Source organism: Phyllostomus hastatus, unplaced genomic scaffold (genome assembly GCF_019186645.2).
Source record: "Phyllostomus hastatus isolate PE091 unplaced genomic scaffold, TTU_PhHast_1.1 phas_contig_34, whole genome shotgun sequence".
Lineage (NCBI taxonomy): Eukaryota > Metazoa > Chordata > Mammalia > Chiroptera > Phyllostomidae > Phyllostomus > Phyllostomus hastatus.
The window spans coordinates 60,816,709-60,840,182 of record NW_025333857.1 but is presented as its reverse complement, the minus strand read 5'-3'; the positions used below and the strand labels follow the sequence as shown (position 1 = coordinate 60,840,182).

The 23,474-nt window shown below is 48.7% G+C and overlaps 1 protein-coding gene across 13 annotated transcripts in view; it reads right to left on the bottom strand.

Annotated features, from left to right (window-relative positions):
* The window catches only part of ZNF618 (zinc finger protein 618), a 164,643-nt gene that overhangs the window by 80,621 nt on the left and 60,548 nt on the right, over window positions 1-23,474 (bottom strand). The window contains exon 1 of one of the 13 annotated variants that reach the window (XM_045840112.1): window positions 14,879-14,980. The exons of the other annotated variants lie outside the window; for them this stretch is intronic. The gene's annotated coding sequence lies outside the window, so the exon portion shown is untranslated. Of the gene's footprint in view, window positions 1-14,878; window positions 14,981-23,474 lie in introns of those variants that run through there. 13 annotated transcript variants of the gene reach the window in all.

The window sequence follows — 23,474 nt, the reverse complement described above, 5'->3', positions numbered from 1 at the left end:
TGGTATCACAATTATATGGATGGTGGTGAGTCAAATTAACCCATTCAAGAACCAGCCGGATACCTTGGTCCCTCCAGCAGGATTCACTGGAGCAGAACCTGGGATGGGGCTGGCCAGGTTCAAACCCTGCCTCCACGACTGACAACTGATGTGCCCTGTGACTCGGGGGGAGAGTCACTTAAGCCTCTGACCATTTCCTCACCTGTGGAATGGGGATAATAATAGCACACACCTCACAAGGTTACTTAGGATTAAATTAGTTAACAGATGGAAAGCTCTCAAAATAACGCTTGGCACGTGGTGAAGGCACTATAAAAATTACCATTTATTAAACTTTCGCTATATCCTTTACCTACCTTCAGGCAAGTGCCTATTTTATTCTGAGCCGCAGTTTCCCTAGCAAAAATAAAAACGAAGGATGTGGACCAGATGGACCCCGAGGACCCTCCAAGTTCAGAAACCCGTCGATTCCGTTATGTCTGTCTGCGCTCATGCTGTCCCCCTGCCTGGACTGCGGCTGGATCCCAGGCCCTGCTCCAGAAAGGCTTCCCCGAACCCAGGGACAACCTCCTCGAAGTCCAAGGGTGTGGCAGTGAGGACACCACCTGCGGGCACCGCTGCTCTCTGCAGCCTTGCTCCCAACCCAACTGCAAGCTCAAGAAGCAGGGCCAGCTCTTTGTGAACAGCTCCTCGGTGGTGGCTCCACAGCACCCAAGGTTGTGCTGCATGTGAAAGGGGCTTCACAAAGGCCAACTAGTTGAAAACCTAAAGGAACAATAGCCTGAAAGAACCACGGTGGCAAATGAGGTCTAGGAAATCCTCACATCCAAGAACCACACACAGGTTTCATTTTCAATGCCCATTCTAATCAAGAGGCTGCCCCGGACAATGTGCTGAGGACTCTGGGGCCACATCAGGGCTCAGCTAGGAAAAGCCCTGGGATCAATTATTGATGTCTGCAGTGAGCACCGTAAAGCTGGGGATGGCAGCATGCTAGCCCCCTCTAATCTAGTCCAATGCCCCCCTCTTACAGATAGAGACACTGAGGTCTCCTGACCCCACAGCACTCTTTTTCTGGTCACTGCATGCTCCTTTGCAAAAAACATTCCTTAGGAAGGAGGAGCTGTGGCCTTTTAAAATTCAGAGCAAAGAGATCTCCAAGGAGAGAGAAGACCAGAGACAAATACACACAGAAGAAAACTTAAGTATAAAACACGGGGCTCACTTTGGTTTGAAAGGGAAATTATTATGGAAGGGCAAAGTAGATGTTCTAAGAAGGATTTTTTTTTCATTTTTAAAAAAGAAAACTCTGCCACACATGCCCAAAGCAGAAATCTTACAAATTCCTATTGCAAAATAACTCCTGGTCAGCCAACCACAATCTCTATAAATACATCACAAGATCAACAGCCCAGGCAAGTGGGGGAGGGGGGTGAATGACTGCATGAATTTTTAAAAAAATCAAAATAGTTCTTCTCGCAGCTGGAAAGGAAGGAGTCACCCATTTTCCTACAAAATAAAAGGCCCATGAAGAAAAGAAAGACTGTAATTCTACACATCCCAATGGGTACCTGCTGAGAAATCTAGACAGTCAGACTATTCTGAAATTATTTTATAATTCTGTTTTCTTTTCAGGGGGGAAAAAAATCTGGTACTCTGAATTTATCAGGGCATTCTTGATCTTACCAGGGCTTCCCTGGAGCTACTCAGGCCGGGAACAGCCGAATGTCCTAAGGGGCCTGACAAGGGTGGTACGTCCTACCCAGTCTGCATCAGAAAAATAGAAGCCACTCCAGGTCTTTAAAATGAGGCAGTTTAATAGAGGGATGTGAGCACACAGGTGAGGAATGGGCTGAGAAGTCAAACAGGGAACAGAAAGACAACCAAGGACTCGCATAGGAGGAAGCTGCCACAGCCACCTAGTAGGCCTGGGGAGGGGAAGGGAAGAAGAGATGGTGCTACCAGAAGTTGGAGCTGTTCAGCGAGGGCTGCCCAAGGGGAATGGATCACAGAGGGGCTGGAGCAACACAGGACATCATGGAAGAGCCACAGAATGAGGGGGGAGAAATACCTTGGGCTTTTCCCTTCTTCCCACCTTCCAACAGGCCTACTGTGCATCCTTCTGCCTCAACCACTCAGAGTCCAGAGAACAGGGGCACCTGGGAAATGCAGTTCCCTGTAATACAGAACACGGGAGGGGAAAGCAGGGGTGGGGCCGAGAGAGGTCAGACCGACAGGGGACCACCTCAGATCAGGAAAGCCCCGGAGAGCTGCACCCCCTCGATGGCAGTGTCCTGCACAGCTCACCGAGGTATCCGCCTGAGTCCGGCTTCCCCGTGTGGACTGGAACTTCCTCAGAGGCCTCTCACCTTCTTCCACACTGCCCAGTAGAATGACAACTCGGCCAAAAGAGCCCTGGCAGTCTGAGAAATGGAAGCCTGGCCAACCTGCCCATCTCCCAACACACGGGATGCTTGGAAGGCCTGCCAGCTTATTTTTACTTCCAGCCTTTGCAGGAACTCATCATGTGGAAGGCCGGTTGCCCCTAAGCCGTCACTCAGAAGACCCGAGCTCCCAGTGGCTCCTGTAGAAGCACCTCCCAACCTCGTCTGGAACACTGCGTTCATCAGGACCGGGCGCGGAGGCTCTGTGGTGCCAAGGCCTGATGCCAGCTGGGCCGGCTGTGGGGAGAGCACTCCTAGGGCCCCAGAACTTCCCACCTTCAGAGCCACGATTCCAGATTCACGCCAGAGCTTTACGGCACTGTTTTATGAGCCGTATCATAAAAGACAAGAGCGTTCATGCCCCACAAGGCATAGCCTCAACCCTGTAAACGTCTTTGTCCCGGCTGTGGTGGAAGGCTTGGTTTTGAACTACATTCTGCAAAGAAAGAAAGGGCGCTTTCCCTTCCCTGAAGGCTCCATGCCCCTCCCCCAAACCATATGGCCCATCTCCTCCCCCTCCCTGTTTTCTTAAAGCACTTATTGCCTGGACCATTCAAATGGTATTGATCAACCAGCTGGTCCACTCTGTCATCTTTTTATGACCTGTCTTCCCAGCTGGACCATACATCTTCCCTCGGGAGTGTGGGGGGGGGGTTGGGGGGGGGGTTGGGGGGGGGGCATGCCTCTGGATTCCCCAGTGCCCGCCACATGGCCCAACACACTGAGAGCATCTACACAGCATCCTTAAAGGGGAAGATGACCCTGGTTCCCAGAGCTTAGCGTAAGGTGAGGTAGGAATAACACATTCTACTAATGCCCCACGTTTGTTCAGTGATTGACGGGACTTTCACACCCAGTACTCCGTTTAATTCTTTACGAGGCAGGTGTCATGATTTCCATCTCAGAGGGGAGGGAACAGAGGTTAAGTGACTTTGCCCCAAGTCACTAGATGCTGGCAGGGGTGCGAGGCAGACCCAGGGCTTCTTCCAAGACAAATACTGAGTGCTTTCCCTCCCCTGGCTCCAGTCTCCCTTTCCAAGACCCCAGGTCTTGCTTCTCTTTCATGAACTGAGTCGATTTAATGAAATCATTAAGTGATAAAAAGAGTTAATAAACGTGAGGCACTCAGAAGAGAGCCTGGCACGGACCAAGTGCTGTACAAGCAATGGCTACCGCGGTCTTCCCGGTTAGCGTTGTTGCTTCTCCGTCGCCGTAAAACCCACTTCAAAGTCAGCCGACCACAAGCTCAACAGCTAGCACACTTCACAGCCAAAGCAGAATATGGAAAATGCCCACATTTAATTAAAACCGGGAAATTATAGAAAGCCAAATGACGTAACGGTTAAGAAGGGGACACATGAAGACATTATAGACTTCTCAGAAGTCTGTCCAAAGCACTGACCTCCCCTGGCTGTACCTGGCAACCCCCCACGCGTCACTCAAAACTAGGCTAGACTCTCCCTTCCCGACTTCACGGACCACACCTTCAGTGCACAAAGCCCAGTACCGTCTCACTGATACATGGGCTTCTGAGCCAGAAGGCCTACTGTACGGAGGGAGAATAAAAACTCCGAGTGGAGGGAATGCGTTCAAGGTCATATACATTTACACACAATCTTCAAGTCCTTTTCATGGGCCTTAGTCTTCCAGCTCCTTTGTCAGGCCCAGCGTGGGCTCTGCAACCAGAGGCACTGAATACGTGTTTTAGGCTGGGCACGTGCGTACAAAGCAACACTCTAGCCACCAGCTCATTGCTTGACCCCAAGTCCTTATGCAAACACAACAAGTCAGCAGCCACCAACGCAGCTACGACAGAGGATGAGAAGGCGGCATTCCGCCATGTCAACTCTCCCAAAAGGAGTTCTTCTACAACGATCTCCAAAGCCACCATGTGCCCCCAGCTGCCACACCCACTGCCACCTTTCTACAATTTTAAGCTGGCACTATCACAACAGACCTACTAACTCGCACGTCCTCTGACCTAGGAATCCACTCTGAGGAACAAACTTGACGACTACCACACGAAGGAAGGAGACGGATCCATGCACACAGATGTTCACTGTATTATTTACAGTGAAAACCGGGGAACTAACCATACGCACACCAATGTCAACAAGCGTCTACTTACAAAGCCATGAGAAGGGGTGCTCACAGATGGTGGAGAGCTACCTGAAAAGTGCTAACATGAATGACAAGAACAGAATCAAAACTACGTACGTGTATAATTTTACATGCACATATAGACTACCCCCAAAAGCGCATGCCCTGGGTGGCTCAAAAATGCATGACGTTTTCCCCTCCTTCCTGCTTAGCTTTCTATCATTACTACTTTCTGAGGGGAAACTCACTATAGCTTCCACATGCTGCCCATCCATCTCCACAGGCAGGTCTGGGGACAAGGTGACTTCCTGGGATGACATCCTTCTCCAGACCGAAGACCTGTGACTCTACGCAACATGTACTTCCCGTCTGTCCTCGAGAAGGCAGCCACCTGACATGGTGGCTGGACCCAGGGACACAGCATCCACTGGGAAGTTCAGCACCCTGGGCGTTCAAAGTCCACCTGGGAGCAGAACAAGCTGACCTTGAGACTACCTTCCAGCACTGAGATTTTCCAGGAGGCTCTTGGGGAAGATGATCTTTAAGCCTGTAGCCTTCTTAATACAACAGACCACAAACACTATAGACTGCCAGAGTGTACCGAGATACTAGTACGTGCCGGTGACATAAAAGGTTCATTAAATGTGTTTGAACTCACCCAACATCCTCATTAACTAGGAACTATTCATCTCCTTTACGAGTGGGGAAACTGACCTGAGGTCCTGAGAGGCGAAGTGATGCACACCGCCGGGAACTGAACCCGAGTGGGAACACTTGGAGGTGGGCGGCCCGGCCGCACGGCACAGTCTGGGGTGCGGATGCAGGTGGGGCGTCTTTAGGGGACCACCTCACCCTACCCTCACCACTTCACTGCGTGCTGAGGAATACTGCTGCCACCTCCCTGAGCCCTCCCAGAGTTCCCAATGCTTCGGTGATGTCAGACATACACACACTGAGGCTCAGGGAGGTCAACTTTCCTTGCCCCAAATCACACAGCTAGTAAGGAACAGGGCTCGTATTAGTACCCAAGCCTGTCTGGCCCCAAAGCCTGTGTGTGCCATACCAACCACTGGGCCACACCTCACTCCCCCCCCAAAAAGGAAAGGAAATGAGAGAGAGATGCGTAGTAGTCCCACTGCGCCACACTAGAAAGAACTACCTATGCTCAGAGGCACGCGGTATGCCTAGAGGCAGTGAGCTCCCCAGGGGAACTGTGTCACCAAAGGATGGGAAGCCCTCTGGGTACGAAAGTCATCAGTGGCTCCAAGCAAAAGGATGGATCTGCTGTGGTGGGGGAAGGGGAAGCGGAAGGGGATAGGAGGATGAAAAATGTGCTGTTCCTTACCAGGATATTCCAGTTCTGGATCCTTCTAGAAGAGCCCTGACCTTCCTCACACTTCTTCAGACCAGCCCCATTTACCCAGCCTTTCATCCTCCATATTTAAAGGCCACCATCTTTTAGTGAAACGTTGTGGACCAAATATTTCATTTCCTTTATTCCCCTCTTCCTGGCTTCACAAGTGTAGTAAAAAGTTAATGAATCTATAAATTGCTCACTGGCTTAAAAAAAATGGAAAAAAAACCAGTTAATGGAAATTTTAATGAAAACGTCAAACCCAGGGACAGAATACCTGGACCAAACCGGGTGCCACGAAAGCCTGAAAACCTTTGCCAAAAGGAAGTGGGATCCCAAGTTCATGGGCTTCCACGGTGGCAACCTGAGCTACACCCACCCTGAGGGCAACATCGTCTGCACGTTCAATCGTCACTGTGCTGGGGAACCCGGCTTCTGAGACAAGGAAAATGGCACAGACCCACACTTGCTCTGAGGTCTGAGGCCAAGGCTCAGAACTGGACACCAAAAATGGGCAAAGACATAATGCATAAGTGACCACGTACTGCCAGGGTGCCCAAGAGGAGCCCATCCATACAGTGTAGGCACCTGAGACCCCTCCTCTGGAAACGCCGCAGCCCACCGGAGAGAGGTATGTATGTTTTGGAAGGAGTGTCCCAGGCCATCCCGGTACATGCTCCCTATTCAAAAGCACCGCTGTGATGTCTACTGTATGTCCAGCATGAAGCTAGAACCTTCACAGACGCAGATATTTCTGATATGTTCCCTGCCCCCTATAACATGGAAAGGTAACCAAGACTACCTTCACTTTAATTGGTAAGGAAAGGGAGGCTCACAGAAGTCACACACCTCGGAGTCACACAGCTAGTCCATCCCCATCACGGCAGGGAGACAGGCTGGCAGTCAGCACTCAAGAAAAACTGCCCAGGTTTCCTTCAAAAACCTCCTACCGGGCCTTCCAGCCTCCATGCAAAGCCCTCCAATCCAACAGTGGCCCCACCCCCTCAGCTGCAGCCACAGAAGTCTGACCCTGTCATCCCCCCTCCTGAAGCCCTTCACAGAGTGCCCTCCTCCTGTGGAGGTAAAATGCACACTCCTTCCCAGCTGCCACCAACACAGTCCTTGCGCCGAATGCTCCAGCCACACCAGGGCTCCTGCACCTGCTGCTCACTCACAGCCTAGCTGACTCTCCTCCCCACCCTTCAGCCAAGTCTTATCTTAGACGTCACTGCTACCAGGAAACTTCTCGGCATCCGTTGTGCTCTGTCCTACCCCACCTCCCATCTCCCCCCTGGCCGCCCAAGGCAGAGTTGGACCTCCTTTGATGCCCACTCTTCCCAATGGTCCCACTGCTCAACTTCCTACCCACCTGCCTCCTTCCTTGGCCCACGGGCAGCCTCCAGGCAGGGTCCAGAGCTTGTTCACTGAACACAGGGCCTGTCCAGAGAAGAGCCCTGGGAAACGCTGAGCATACATGAGATGGCAAGAGATGTCTTCCTGAAGCATCCTTCTCACACACAGGCTAACACCCTGGGGCCAGGGCCAGGACCAGCTCTGCCCTGCCTCCGCCAGCCTCCCCAGGGGAGAGTCCCATGGTCCAGCAGCCCATGGCTATGGCGGATGATGCAGAGTTGACAAGAACTGGAAGAAATGCAGTTTTCTCCAACACCTTCAACTTCCTCGCCTATTCATTCTTTTCTCAGAGGATAGACGTGTTTTGCAATGGAGACAAAGAAGAGTGAGAGACAGAAAACCAGAGGAGGGCAGGTACAGGGGTGCCGTGAGCACATGCGCGAGAGAGTGGACACAGGCCCAAGGCTGGCCTGAGGGTGACCTGGGCCAACCCCACAGCTGGGCGGACAAGGACACCAGCCCCCGGTGGCCAGGGCTCTCACAGAACTGCACCGGGACAAGACCTACCTGGGAACCACATCAGCTGCTTTTAGTTTCCAGAGATTTTGAAGCCTCTTCCTCTTTGTTTTTCCCCTAAACCAGTTACAATTAGCGTTGAGGGATATAATTACGTTGTTAGTTTAATTGCCTGTTTGAAGCAGGATCTACGGGGGTTTAATAGAAGATTTGAGGGGGAGGGCATATAAAATAAAAAGTCAGGATAATCACAGAAGAGATGTGTAATGTGACTTTCTTCTCAGGTAGAGACGAGGCCTGAACTGTGCCAGAGGCCAGGGAATCGCGTCCCCGCCAACTAGCCGGGCGGGGAACGGCGCTTCCAGGCGGCGCGACTTTGCTGGAAATTGATTTTGGAGACGCTGACCTAATTAATCAGGGAAGGATCCTAGAAGGCCCTCGGATTTGGAGCCTTTGCACTATTATTGGCAGTGACACACTTATACATGGTCGGGCTAGATGCTCCCAGGCTGAGGGAGCGCGGTAGCAGCGAACAGAGCTGTGCTGCGTGGGGCCAGAGGTCCGCCCGTCCCTCTGGGAGGGTGGCTCTGTGCAGGGGGAGCACACAGCTCTGGGGACAGTAATTAGAGGGAGGCAGCTCAGAGTGAAGAGGAACATTCTCCTCCAGGGCAGGAGGACATCTGCGAGATAGTGAGCACCTTGACGGCAGAGGCATTCAAGCTGGAAGGGCTTGGGGTGGGGACCCAAAGGAACCGGGATGAGGAAGAAGCAAATGCCTTTGAGTGGCTGTACAAACACCTCCTGTCTCCAGACTACGGAGAGCAAAGGGGTCTAAGGAATCTGGAAAGACGGGAAGGGAGAGAAATGCTTCCTTCACATCAGAGGACCCTCTCGCCCCCCAGCCACCTCACTGACCCCCTGAGTTACATGGGACATCCACCCTGAAGACCCAGCCCTCGTATCTGGGCGGCGAGGAAACGCTCTTCTCTAATTACTTTTTTCCAATTACAGGTAGCAATTTGCAGTAACCAAAAGCTACCTCCATGTGGGAAATGTGAAGCTCCAACGCAGAAGTGAAACGCAAGGCAATCTCATAGGCAATTATGGTCACCGCAGTGGCCTTGCTCTGTTTCAGGGCCGCCTTCTGCACTGTCCCGTCTCACATCAGCACATCTGAATGGCGGACTGGAGGAGGACCTACATGCAAGCCCAACCTCCGCCACTCTGAGGTCGAGGAAATAGGCAGAGATCAGCTGCCCCATGGGCCTTCAGCTTCCCTTCTTGGGTTGAAGACGGAAAACGGATCCTAGCACTTCAAGTTCCAAAGTGTGGGAAAGCAGGAAGCTTCCCTACCGAGCTGCTAAGTGCAGAGATAACATCATCAGAAAGATGTGACCCTGTGTCCACACCTCACCTGTAGGAGGGAACTTCCCGCTGAAGCCTTGGCACCTGTAACTGCCATGATGCCAGGGGCTGCCACCTGCTCACCCCAGCACAGCTGGCTCCCAGCACTATGCTGGCACACAGTGGGCACTCAAAACTGTGTGGAGGGATGCCTGGCACACAGAGTAAGCCCTTAACTGGCAACCACCAGGTGGGTCTGATGAAATGACGTGTGTCCTTTTAACCCAGTAATTTTTGGTCTGAAACATCTTATTAGCTTCAGGGTCGGAGGAGAGGGACTCCGCAGTCCTTCTAGAAACTTCCAATTCCCACAGCCACATACCTCCTGGGATCCCTCCTCCAATCTGACAACTGCAAAGTTGTGAGGTCCAGCAATCCTCTTTTAGGGCCCTGAAACATCCCACGGAAAAGTGTGAGGATTTGAATTTCCAGGAAAAGAGCCACTCAGGGGCCACGGAGTTTGGAAAGGCAGTCTCTCCTTTTCTCCCGCACCACCCCACCCCTCCACCCCAGCCCACGCCTCTCAGTGGAACAGACATATTCCAAGTCCCAGGGCAGCCTGAGAGAAACGAGTTCTGCTAGGTTTTCTGCATTTTCTCCACTCAAGGCTGACAATGGTGGTGGAGTGTGCTTGAAGCCCTCAGTACAAAGAAAGCAAAAATTCCACCGCGCCATTTATGAGGTTGCGCTGCACATATGACCCAGAGCGGAGAGACTCATTGAAATCCAATAAAGACGAGGGGTGGGGGCGGCTGCTCTGTTCCCGGAGCGGCGGCGGCATCTCCTTCCACGCGATCTGCCCGGCTCTGCCATCGACCAGGAAGAGAACAGGCTGCCGTTCAGATACCCTTTGCCAGGAGCAACAAGATGATGACCAAGGGGATGTTCTAGGCTCGCCCTTCTCCCACCGCCCCCACTCTTCCGGGGATTCGATTCAAAGGCCTTCAGGAGTCTGAGGCCACTGTGGTGTTCTTTAGGGGAGGGGGCGGAGGCTGGAGAGTAACAGTTTCATTTACAATAAAACATAAAAATAGAACTGTGGCATTTGTTTTGTACTCAAGATAATTATTAGCTGTTTTCACAGTCTAAAAGGTGGGGAGACCTCGTACTTGCTCAGAAGCTCCCACATCAGGGCAGTGCAGCTGCAGAAAGCAGCCAGGGAGACGTGGAAGGCCTGGCCCCAAACAGGGTTTCCCAAGGGCCTGGCCCTGCGCTTCCAAACACAGGCTGGAACTCTCCATTCCAATCAGCTCAGTTCACCTGATAATCAGAGGAGGCATGTGGCCACAGGAATTGGAAGCTTCTCGAAGGAGACTATGTGCCAAGCCCTGTGTTGGACTTTGGGGATTTAAGTAATAGGACACTTCAAAGAACTAGCTACCGGGGACGGCCAAGATGAGGTCCCGAGGAAATCACTTCAACGTCACGTGCGCTACCATCTCTCGCCCCACGTGAGCGTCCACTGTGTGCACAGCGGTGTGGGAGGTACTTCACACACATCGCCTGGTTTAACCCTTCCCATAACGCTACGGGGTAGTTAGTATCCCACATCTCAACAACCCTCCAGAGGAGGAAACAGAATTACTGAGACAAAGTTATCTTGTACAAGGGGAGGAGCCCAGGTTCAAATTCGGCTTCATCTGATTCCCAAGTTCAGTTCCCTGGACAATCCCAACCAACCAGTGAGTGAGTACAGACTCACTAACAGGCCCCTGGGCAGATCCTTTTTCAGGAGAGCCAATGGGCACGGGCTTGCTTGCTTGCTTGCTTGCTTCCTTCCACAAACCCTCCCCGAGCCGCTCCTCTGAACCAGGCTCTCCACCTACACAATAAATGTGAAGGGCGGCGTGGGAAAATGGCAAGCCTCCACTTGGAAGGGGAGCGGAGAGACGCCATCGATGAATCCTCACCACGGAACCAGGATTATAGAGCATGGACAGTTAGGAGGAAGCAGGCTTTCCCAGAGCCACGCAAAACGGAATGAATGGGCCGCAGAGAAGGAGTGGGTGAGCCCTATCACTGGAAACAAGCAGCGCCCGGTCAGGAATCCCGGGGATTCCTGGTGGGAAGAGGCGTCCAGTAAGGTTCCTCTGACAACCACACGCTGGCCTCCCTTTCAGCTCAGTGAGTTCAGATAGGTCCAAGTGCACAGGACCCCCCCGCGATCGTTTCCACGGCACACAAGCGCGCACTCTCCCACCCACCTGGTTCCCATCATGCCCCTGCAGGGGGTATTTTCATACCCCAAGTCCAGGACGAGGAAACTGACACGCACAGATCCTTGCTCCTCGGCCCATAATTGGCATAGAGACGAAAGCGCTGTGGGGATGATTAACATCCCAGCTTGCCCCCCACCTCTCACAAGTAATTACACACCGGGTCAGGTCTGCAGTCAGGGACATGAAGGTGGGACGTCCTGGAGGTGCAAAGGGCTGCCTGTCTCTGCGAACTTGCACGAAGTCCCAGGACTCCCTATTTCCTTGGAAAACAGTTTCTCGACTTGTCATCTATAAATTGCCTGAATCTCTCTTTTTTTGGAAGGTTTCCCCCACTTCACTAATTGCTTTCTTTGCCTTTTTCTCCATAAATTTAATTAACCTGCTATGTGATCTTGGGTTAGGCATGCCACCACCCTTCTTCAAATTCAGTTTCTCTCTCTCTGTTAAATGAGAGTGGGTTCTAATCTCTCGGAGCCCATCCATCCCTGGGTTCCGGGACCGGACTCAGGCTAGGCACGTGACCTTCATGTTCAAAGCTGCTTCGACCAGAGCTCCCCAGGGTGCCCAGGACCATCCTGCTCGGAACAGCTTCCAGCCCTGAGTCAGCGGCATTAGCTCTCAAGGCCTCGAGTTATCCTAGATGAAGAGGCAGGACAGCCTACCTTGGCCACGTCCCCTCTGTCCCTGATGGATCCCCAAAGCTCAAACCTGCCTCTGGCATTTCAGCAGAGCTGCCAGTCCCCGGCTGCAGGAGAAACTCCAGATCAGGGGCTGGATCAAGAGCATGAGCGTGAGGCTGAAATTGTAATAATAATAACTGACATTTATATCACGCCTTTCATCCCCAAATCCCAAATTAATTAACTTTTTACGAGACATTTTTAAACTAGTGCCATTTAATAAAATTCTATTAGGAGAAGTCTTTTTTTTTCCCTCAGCCCTATATTTTTATTAACAGCCACCAAAAATATAATTTACAGGCAACTGAAGCCAGTCAAGAGAGAAACAGGGAGAGGCTGGCCCTGCTCATGAAAAAGCAGGAGATCCAGCACGGGCCACAGGGGCCGAGCCCCGGGCCTCACTGTTTGGGGTGTGAGCCCTCTGGGGTTCCCATGGGCCCTGGTTACTCTGTGAGACTGAATCTCAGCCCTGCATCATTCATCTCGCATTTATTGATCATCTATTTTCTGCAGCCACTCTAAGAGCCACTGTGGATAAAACAGGCAAACAAAGCATTCATGGCCTCGCATTCCTGGAGCACATCCCCTCATGGGTCACGAAACGCCAGCCAATTACCTCACTGATAACTAGATACTTGTAATAGAGGTAGGTGCCGAGAAGAAAGAGGCCCCTTTTCCCCCGCATGACAGCATCCAATGTTAAAATAATCTAGTCTTCAGTAGCCGGCAGGGGGACCAGGAAAGACCTCTCTGAAAAATTAGTATTTAACCTGAGAAATAGTTTGGCATAAGCCAAGCAAAGGGAAGGGGTAGGGGGGTGGGGGCCCATGGGAACAGCTACATGAGGTTTCAGAGGCTGGAAGGTGCTTGCTGTGTCTGAGGAGGAAAGAGAAGGTCAGCCTGGTGGTGCAGAGGGAGGGAGGGTGTGAGATGGGGCTGGAGAGGCGACAGAGCCAGCAGACTCCATCCTGAGGACAGTGGAGCTGACCAAGGCGCAGGCAGGGGAGAGGCATGACCAGATGTGTCCTTTTCAACAACTGGTTCGAGACTGGCCTGCATATGGCAGTCTCCCCTTGCCCACAGCAGACACGTTCTGAGACCCCAGCAGATGCCCGAAACCACGGGTAGCATGGAACCCTGTAAATACTACGTGTTTTCCTGTACACATCTACCTATGACGAAGTCCAATTTACAAATCAGACACCGTAAGAGGTTAACAGTGAGTAGTAACAAAACAGAACGGTTGTAACAATATGCTGTGATTAAGATTATGTGAATGTGGTCTCTCTCTCTCAAAACATCTTACTGTACTGCACACGCAATGGGGGCAAAGGGGGGATTCATGTCCCAGGCGGGATGGAGCGGGACGGCATGGGATTTCATCACACTACTCAAAACAGAATAGAATTTAAAACCTATGACTGTTTATCTCTGGAAGTTTCAGTTTAATATTCTCAAACCGTGGTTGACCACGGGTAACTGAAACCACAGAAAGCCAAACCACGGAAAAGGGGGTCTACGCTGTACTCTCTTGTACCTGGGGGATTACCACTTCTGCTCACCTGTTCTAGCCACACTGCCCAACACGGCTGCCGCTGGCCACGTGTGGCTACTGAGCATTTGAAATGCGGCCAGTCCAAACTGAGGTGCGCCGTCTATGGAAAATACACCTCAGTTTCAAAGACTTGATACACAATAAAGAGTATAATAGCTTGAGAATTTTTCTATAGATTACATGAAGTCATAACATCTTGGAGATGCTGGGTTAAATATACTATTAACATTCATTTCACCTGCTTCTTTGTCCTGTTTCATTGTGGCTACTACAAAATTTAAAGCTATATAGGGCTAGCATTATACATCTATTGGCCACCTCTGCATTATGTATTTAAAAACAAAAACATTTAAATAAAATATGCATTCACCTATATTGGGGAAAGATGAGCATTCATGGCTCTGGGGGCTGGTTTAGGGCTGAGAGCATATTCATCGGCCCCCTCCCTGTCCTCCCTGACGGTGGGAAGGGCAGAAACCCCACAGAGAACCGGAGCTGTCCCAGGCGGGGGCGGAGAGGGCTGGAGGTTCTGAAGAGGCAAACCAGCTCCAACCATCACCATCACACTCCCCACCCAGATTTAGTAAGACAAAAAAAAAGTTACAAGGGGAAAAAAATCTAAAACCATTTTGACTCCCACTCCCTGAGTCACAGTAAAGTCAGGTCAGGAAAAGATCTTCTCCAGAGTCACCTGGACTCCGTTTCCAAATTCAAGGCCAAACTCTCTTTCCTGACGTTGGCAGTGGAAGGGCCACAGTCAGGGCCAGGTCAGGGGGCCCCGAGTCCCTCTCCATCCTCATTTGCTCTCCATCCCCTAAATAGGTTTCACAAATGTGGCCTCGAAAGGTTGGATTAGGACATATTTAAATATTTTTTTCTATTAGTTGCCATAATTCGAAATTTAGGAAATTTTACATAATACTCCAGGTTTACAGCTTCTCTTAAAAGAAAAAAACAAAAGATCCAGCCACGCTGTGCCTACGTTCCACCATGCTCAGCTGAAGCTGAGTGGCAATGGCTCCCCTGAGACGGACAGGGAGGCTGCTCCCCATCCACCGCGTGTGGGTCTGTGCCCTGCCTGCCCTCCAGCTGCGCTCAAGCCGCCGAGCATATCCTGCATGCTTTGGAACCTCCGTATGTGCGGTAACCACTGCCCAGAACGCCCTTCCCCCTCTCACCCAACACTGTTCTCCCACCCTCAGGCTGTCCTGGCCGCCCCCAGCTCCCCTGGGCTGGGCGCAGTCTGCACTTACCACACTCTCCTGCAATCACTCATCCCCCGCCTGCTTCCTCCACCGGACGCTGAGCCACGAGAGGGCAAGGATCGCGCCCTGCTCTTCTTTCCTGTCTCATCAGCGCCGGGCAGAAAAGATGCTCAAAAGTGTTTGCTTGGTGAACCGTGCCAAGAGGAGAGAGAACGTGCTGGAATCACACCCTACTCCTGTCTCCTCCCCAGTGCAATTTCTTCTGGTGACGGCTGAAGATGCACCCAGGACACCCATCGCCTTAGCAAAGCCAACCAACCTAGAACACCCCCCTAAATAAACTGCACTTTCACCAATAACCTGAGAGCCTAAAAAATCATTAGAAGTTGAAAATTATACGGAATCTGGAGTGACTTTGAACCCATATAACCACCCCAAATCACTTTTTCTGTTGAGCAAACAAGAAAATCTTGATCGCCCTTTTTGAAGTTGCCAGAGCCCTGTCTTGTTGCTATTAAAATGAAGTTTCACAATGGCCCTAAACCAGTTCTTCTAGTTTTCCTGAAAGAACTGACTGTCATTCAACACAAATAAAATCTTTTATAAAACAGCAAAGGCAAGGGGACCTGCTCAGCAGAGTGAGACACAGTCATTGCTCCAGGCCGCCAACATGGAGGAGCCCTGGTTTGTCAGCAGCTCCAATAGCATGTCCTGAGCACCGGCTGGACATGAGATGAAGAGGTGAGCGTACGGCCCAGGAAAGTAGCAGCAGATTCAGAGGAGACACAGAGGACACGCCACATACAGATTGTGCACAAGGACGTCTGACCTTTCATTTATTCCGTCAAACCAGGCTCGAGGAGGCAAGTCTGCAGCCCTTCAAGAGACAAAGAGGGAGCGAGAAAGAGACCAGAGAGGTGGGGAAGGGAAAGGAGAACACGGGAGAAGACACCCAACTTAAGATTCAGGAGTGAGAAATTACCTCCCATCAAGCCATTCCTCTGTGTGAAATTTTTAAAAAAGGAGAACTATACCAATGAATGTATCATGTATCGAGTTCCATCACTCTGAGATTTTGAGTAAGGAGACTAAGGCTCAGAGAAGGTCCTATCTTATCCACCCTTCAAAGTCCAGCTCAAACGCCCACTCGTCGCCCTCCACTTTTAATGCCTCCAAGGAACCAGAGAGAGAGCAGCTCCCACTCCTGACGACCTGCTCCAGGCCCGACACTGTCCTACGTGCTTTGCTGGTGGGTCCCACTTCATCTCCCAACAACCTACGTGGTAGCAGCTGTTCTCGCCTGCCTTCTCCAGATGGGAAACGTGAGGCATGGAGGGCTGGGTCGACCAGCTGTCCAGGTCCAAGCAGCACTTGCCCCCCCAAGCAATCTGGCTGCTTGTGGCTGCTGAGGCCTCACTGCCTCTCCACTCTGGAGACCTGATATTCACCCAATATTGACTCATCTCTCCACAGCACAGGACAGAAGTAAAGGTTGGAGTTTTCAGAGCAAAAGAATCAAGTGCTGACTGAGGAGAAGAAATGAAACAAAACACCCAGACACACCCTGATACAACTTCCCAACTCCAAGAATGAAGAAGAATTCTGAGCGTTTCCATAGAGGTTTTAAAAAAAAAACCTATAGAGAAGCAAGACTTGGTCCAGCATTAGTGTTGTCATGTGCAAGATCAAGGGCCAGAAGACATGAGTGTGAGAGCTACCAGGGTCTGAGAAAAAGGACTTTGACGCTGGAACACAATCCCAGACCAACCCGTCACTCCAGTGTGAGGAAAAATAATGGCTTCTTCAGATGCACAACGATTCTGGGGCCACCCCAGCACCTTTTCTGAAAAACACTAAGGAAAATGAATCCAAGAAAGAAAACGGAACTTGAAAAGGAAGAAAAAGGAAACCAATGAAACAAAGTTAACTCTAAACAGTGACGGAAAATGCAGTCTCAACGCAACTCTTACATAATTCCCCGAAAACATAATGCGGATTTTGTTAAAAACTGGAAATAAAATTCCATGTCACATTAACCAAGAACTGATTGATTAGAAAAAGTAAGAAAATTATAAGTTTGACTCAAATATCTGTGTGGAGGGTGAGAGTAATTAGAGATACTAATTTAGCCTCGTCCAAGTTCAATTATGTTTGTTAAAAAATTTAACCATAGTGAGAAATGAGATAGAGGATTATGACTTCCAAACCAATGGGGGTGGGGTGGAACAAGCATGAGGGGTAGAAAGAAAAATAAATAATAAAAAGGAAAAGGGGAAACTAAAGAAAACTTTAGCAATCCAACCAAAGCAGGAGAAAACATCATGGACGACCAAAAGCAAAATAAGGTGGCAAAAAGAAGTTGAAACTTAAAGAAGCAATCACAATAAAAATGAATGGTATATAAATTCCCCCCTTAAAAAACACGGTATACACAGGACATGCAGTCAGTAATTTTGTAGTAATTATAGACGGTGGCAACTGGGTGCTGGAAATACCGGGGGGAACACTTTGTAAAGTATATGGTTGTCTAACCACTGGGTTGCACACCTGAAAGTAACACAAAAGAATATCAAATGTAAACTGTGAAATGAAAAAAAATTAAATAAAAACAATGTAAAAAAAAAAACATGGTATAACAAATTGGAGGGGGCAGTTGTAGGCAGGTCAGCAGCTAAAACAAAAGACCCCATGGCTACAATAGAAAGGCTTACAGCAATGTTAGACAGAGCGTATCAGTGAGGAAAGTGGGCAAAGGGCACATACACTGTGTCTACTAGTCCTTGTGAAGTCTTAAATTACTTTAAAGCAAAAAGGTTTTTTTGAAAAATTAACAAAATCTCAAAAAGCAGAAACTGTAACAGACTCCACGGCAAGAAAAAAAAAAGAAAAAAAAAGAATTATAAAGAACAGAAAGATTTTTAAAATTGATCTAAAATTCAACCACCAAAAGAACCTGCAATAACCAACTTTTACAATCCCGTAAACCACCTGGAATAAAACTTGTTGAAAGCACAGGAGTAATGGAAAAACCCATCAGTTATAATAGGACAGAGAATGCAACACACTTCCCAGAAATGCACAGATCAAGAAGATTAAAAAACCAAAAACAAAAACGAGGCAATAAAGAACTCAAAAAACAATTAGCTAGTTTCATATATTTTATATGTAATTATACAACAATAAACATCCTTTCAAAATCCCCTAGAACAATTACAAACTAATCAATGTGATACAGGCTACCAAGAAGATTTCAGTATTATTTTAAATTAGAAATTACACGGGCCATACTCTCTGACCACAAGACAGTAATACTAAAAATTAAACAAAAAGAGAAACATGAAGAAATGGGAAAGTAGTCCAAAGGTTATTTAGAGAAGTTTATTTTTAAAGAAATGAAAACAAACAGCAGACCTCTGAAATGGACAATGAGAGAACATGGACAATGAGAGCACTATCCAGCAAAAGCCACAGGATGCTTCCAAAGCAGTCATGCAAAGAAGTAAAGAAAGAAAAAAATAAACCAAAAGAAAGTCGAAAATGAAAGAAAAATAATCAGAAGTTAAAGAAACAGAAAACAAAAATTTGATAATAAAAACAAGGGCAGCGAGTTCTTTGAAATTACCAATAAAATAGCTAATACCCCTCCACCCCCAGAAAATAAAATTTAAAATATTAAGAAATGAGAAGGTGGCTGTAACTAAAGAATCAAAAGGAGGGACAGAGGGAAGGAGAAAGGAAAAAAGACTATATATATATATTTTAAATTGATATTTATATATACTTTAAATGCATCTTAAATAGATCAGTTTCTAAATAATGAAAATTACCCAAAATTGACTCAAGAGCAAATAGAAAACCATAATAGACCAATAATCAGAGGAAGAAATTCGAATTATAAATTACTGGGAATGTTCAAATAATTTTACTGGCAAATTCTGCCAAATCCTCGACAAACAGATTGTATCTACATCTTCTGAATTGCTGAGGGGAGGGGATGGGAGCAGACTGATTTCTGCTACAAAGCCGGCGTATTCCTATTAAACCTGGGCAAGAACCATGTAAAAGGGAGAAAACTGTACATAAATCTTATGTAAATACAGATCCAAGGTTCCTCCTTAAATATTAGCCAATGAGACTTGGCACTAAATTAAGTAATACAACTCTAAAAAATTGACTTCAACCTAGGTCGTCTTGGAAAGACTGAGATTTAAAAGGAAGATCAATATAATTCACTAGGAATTTTTTAAAGCCTCCATAGAAAGACTGCCTCTCCAGAACATCCCTCAAACACTTAATGTAATGACAGAGCTACTCCGGTTAAAGTCAGGAATAACCACAAATGCCCACTATCACTACCATATTATTCAAAATTATTCTAAAGCCCTGGCTGGTGTGGCTGAGGGGGCTGAGAGCCGGCCTACAAACCAAAAGGCTGCAGGTTTGATTCCTGGTCACAGCACATGCCTGGGTTGCGGGCATGAGAGAGGCAACCAATCAATGTTTCTCTTGTGTGCTGATGCGTCTCTCCCTATCTTTCTCCCTCCCTTCCCCTCTCTCTAAAAAATAAATAAAACCTTCAAAATAAAGTTTTTTAAATCGTTCTGGAGATCCTAGCCAATGTAAAAGGACTAGAAGGAAGAAACAAGAATATTAATATTGGAAAGGATAAGACAACCCTGCTATTATTTGCAGATATAATTGTCTACATTAAAAAATAAATTCAAAACAATCAACTGAAAAACTATTAGATTAGAATTCAGCAGCCAGACACAGGATAAACATCCACAAGTCAGTGGCTTTCCCACACATCAACAATCATCAATTAAAAAATATAATGGGAGGAAAAATACCACTCCCACGAGTAACACAAGTTATGAAACACCAAGTAGCAAGCCTAGGACAGACGGAAGGTACAGTCATTAAAACAGCTGGAAAAATGGCGCAGAATTAGGTAAATGGATCAATTTAAAAGAATAAGACGTCCAGAGGCAGACCCATGCATCTTTGAAAATTCAGAAAATTGCAAATGTGTCACTTCAAATCTACGGGCAAAGAAGAGCACATTCAATGGCATTCAACAGTAATCATGTGTCCTCAATGAGGAGGCCACAGCATCATTGTTGGGTACGCAAGCAAAAACTGCTTAACCTGAATCTAATAATAAGGCAACATTAGACACACCCAAATTAAAGGACGTTCTACAAAATAACAGGCCCATACTCAAGAGAAAGAAAAAAAAACAATGAAGGTCATAAAAGACAAAAGACTGAAGAACTGATCCAGCTGTAAAGAGACTCTTTAAAGGGACAGAACACCTGGAACACGGCCTGTGATCCAGGGGTTTCCTTCCCTGCAAAAGAATTACTAGAACAGATGGTGCAACTGGAATAAGGTCTATAGACGCTGCTAACAGTGTTACTTTTCTAATTTTGATCATTGTGGTTATATAAGTAAATGTTCTTGTTTTTAGAAATACATCCTGAAGTATTTAAGGGTAAAGGGGTATCATGCCTGCAATTCTGTCTCAAATGGTTTAGGGGGGAAAATTATATACAGAGAGCTGAGGCGGGAGGGAAAGGGAGGGGAGGGGAGGAGAGGAAGAGAGACAGGGAGAGCAAATGTGGGAAATGCTGACATTTGGGGAATCGGAGCGAAAGTAATATAGGAATTATCTACCCTAGTCTCACAACTTTTCTGTAAGCCTGAAATTATGACAAAGTAAGTTTTTAAAAGGAAAAAATATGTTGCAAGATCTCTTGGGAAAGTTGTGGTTTTGTCCAGATGAAGAATTATTATAAAACGTGTCTGGGAATTATAAACACAGAAGTCTAGATGGTTGTTACCTCTGGAGAAGGAGGGAATTGAGACTGGGGAAGGGGATTTCAACTCTCTATGTAGAGTTTTATTAAATTCAATCAAATGTGGCAAGAACAAATAAATAAAATTTATAAATAGGTAAGAGTGAGACACCTGGAAAAATACATAAAAATAAATGCCAGATGGATTAGATAGCTAAACAGGAAAGAAAAACACTAAAAAAACTTAAATTAAAGATAATATTGGAAAAGGTATTTCTAAGCATCTTCAGAAAACAAAGCAAAACAACAACAAAAAGTAATTCCAATATGCTAGGTTCTGTTCTAGGCGTTTTGAACGCATTGTATCTCAATTGATCCTTGGAAACAACCCGGTAATGTATGTTCTGTTATTCCCAGAACACAGAGGAGGCTCAGAGAGACCAGCAGCCACAGGCCCAAGCCTCCTCCCAGACCCTGAGCTCCAGCACCAGTTCTCATCCTTCTGAGCTGCTCATGGCAGAACGGCCCCAGTTTTTGCAATTCCAACGTAAAAAACTGAAGAAAATAAATCCAGGAGCAGTAGGATTTGAGAAGATTCCTATTCACTCTTTCAATAAATACTTACCACACATTTCTTAAATTACGTCCATTTACTGTTACTGTAGTAAGCAGTTCACTTATTTTATTTAAGCCTCATACTACCACCATGGGCTACCTTTTTCTACTCCTGTTTTCAAGCAGAGACAACAGGGACTCAGACTCAGGGAGTGAGTTGTTCAAGGTCACAGGAGGTCAGGCAGAGCCAGGATCTGAAGCAGGTCTGCCTGCCTCTGGAGCCTGTCCCTTGCCCACTAGGCAGCATCCATCACCTTTCCTATTGAGCATTCAATGCACCACGTTCTGTGTGAGAGGCTTCCCCTGGAGGAGGAGAAAAAAATTACAGCCTCAAGCCAACCACGCCCTCCCCTGGATGTTAAGAAATACAGGCCCAATCTGCTTCTGCCGAGGATCCACGTGAGAGTGCTCAGAGCTGCAAGTAAGTGTGACTGTGGTCCATGCAGCAAACACCTGAGTAGCTAGTGTGTGCCAGGTCCCGGGGGACACAGTGGGGAATCAGAGTGACTTCACCCCATCCTCAACAAGCTTGCAGTCCAGACAGCTGAACATCCAGGCACAATGAAGGACGAAACCAATCAAGACGGACCAGGGTAGGGGGACAAGGGAGGAGCTTAAGGGACCTTTAGAGAGGCCCCCAGGCCCACTCTGTTTCCACAAGCAGCACCAAGAGCCCAGAAAGAACTGGTTTGTGCAAAGGTCAGGCAGCCAGCAGGAGGGAGACAAATTCAAGGTTTCCAACTCCAGTCCCGGGGCAGCGCTCCTTGCCTGGGGCAAAGGGACAGAGACATGCTCGGGCACAGTGCTAGTGGTTTCCTGGGCCAGACAGAGAGCACATGGAGCTTCTGTCCCTGCGAGTAACTCTCACCCCAATGCAGCCTCAGGGGAAGCTGGCCAGAGGGCAGTGGCTGCATCCTCTCCTGGACCTCACCCTGGACTGGTGGCTCCCTCTTCAGCTCCTAAAATGACACACTTGACCTTGGTGAGATGCTCCCCTTTGTGCACCTGCTGCGATTGTCCATGGTGTTATCCGGGAGGAAAGGTCTATCTGCTTCCTTCACGGGGGCACTAGCTGGAAAGGTCAGAGTGGCCGTGGCGAGTCTCACTATCTCAGGGCCTGGGCCACAAAGTGGCACTTCACCCTGGACTTGGCCCCACACCTGCCACAGGGGCTCCAGCCAGGCCACCCGTACTTTCCCTTATCTCTGGCCAGCCAACTGGCCATGTGGCCATTCATAAAGCTAGGCACTGGGTATGAGGCTGCTCAGGCCTGCACTTGGGGAGCGCTGGGCTGGGCTCCTGAGCGTGAGAGTGTGACTCAACCTTTTGGGCACCATTCTCCTCTGGATCCCAGCACGGCTCCTTCACAGAGTTGCTGTAGCAAATGAGCTTATAAAGCATTAAGGGCTGTACAAGGAATGTCCTAGCAGCCCCCAGCCTCTCCAAGCCCAGGCCAAGGCCCAGCACATCCTCACACCCAAGGTCTCCCTCACACCTCACATCTGCCCTGAGTCACACACAGCTCGGGAATTAACTTAAGCCAGCTTCTACCATCATCTGCTTCCTCACTTGGAGCCCAGAGACCGATGCTTAACCAACAGGCCAGAATACACACGACCGAAAGGGTGGCCCCCTCAAACTGCCCCGGGAAGGCTGCGCTCCTGTTCCCACAATCCCAGTTCAGGGAGCACATCTGCAAATCCCTCTCTGGAAACAAATCTTCCTCCTTTAAGGACAGTTTTGCCTTCAGTGAAAAGAGCTACCAGACTTTGGGCACCTACCATTAACCCAGCATCAGGCTTAGGCTTGCTCTGTGCTTTTTGTCCATTTAATTCTTACCCTCGATGGATGAGGCTGGCTCAATTAGCACCCCCACTTTTCAGATGAGTGAGAGTCGCCGGCCCAACAGGAAACACTGGGAGCAGAGCCAAGGCTCCGCCTGGGGTGGGCTGCCTCCGTCTGTGACACCCTCCTCACTACTCTGTGCCACCTGCAAAGCATGTCTTCTGCCTCCTCGGAAGCAGCTGCAGTGCTGAACCCCTCCCCCCAGCCCTGAGGGGCAGTGCCATCCACAGACAACGTATGCCAAGGGTGTGGCCCCCAGCACCCCTGCTCCCCAGCTCTCTCTCGTTCCATCACACGACCGTCTTCACTTTCAACAATATGAACAGCTCCCGTGACCGGCCAGTCAGCTCCTGAACCTCCCTTCTTCCAGTGGCCTTTCTTTCCCG